The sequence below is a fragment of the Wasmannia auropunctata genome, unplaced genomic scaffold (genome assembly GCF_000956235.1).
Source record: "Wasmannia auropunctata unplaced genomic scaffold, wasmannia.A_1.0 LD336048.1, whole genome shotgun sequence".
Classification (NCBI taxonomy): domain Eukaryota; kingdom Metazoa; phylum Arthropoda; class Insecta; order Hymenoptera; family Formicidae; genus Wasmannia; species Wasmannia auropunctata.
The window spans coordinates 423,313-423,771 of record NW_012026842.1 but is presented as its reverse complement, the minus strand read 5'-3'; the positions used below and the strand labels follow the sequence as shown (position 1 = coordinate 423,771).

General features: G+C 38.2%; 1 long non-coding RNA gene across 1 annotated transcript in view; it reads left to right on the top strand.

The window, feature by feature from the left end:
• The window catches only part of LOC105451648, a 6,309-nt gene that overhangs the window by 4,778 nt on the left and 1,072 nt on the right, over nt 1-459 (top strand). The gene's annotated exons all lie outside the window — the stretch shown is intronic.

The following is a 459-nucleotide window of genomic DNA, read 5'->3' as shown; positions in this document are numbered from 1 at the left end:
TAGGGTTTCCGTTCATNTAAACGAAAATTACATGATTGTCTGTTTTATCTAATAAATTTCCTCGGAAGTCTGTTATATTTATTTGACTTGAAGCTCGAGGAGTACGGGGGAGACTAATTCGAATGGAACATTATCGTTATCAACTATTTCCTCGTAGGAATGTGAGGAATGTGTGCTTGTGGCGTCATCATTGACATCGTCTAGTAATTGGTTATCATTTTCATTATTATCGTCACAAGATTCAGCGTCACTGTTATATTCTTCAATTGTTATTTGTGAAGTAGTGTCTTGAGATAACATAAGTCTTGGAGGGGGGTCAATCGAAGAGGGTTCAGCAGAAGGCACTATGGATGAATTTGAGGGAGTACCGCGAGTTTGTTGGGGATAAGAAAACAATGATTCATCAGATGAATATTCTTCTTCTATGGCTCTCAGGGGAAAAATAGGAATCTCTAGAGG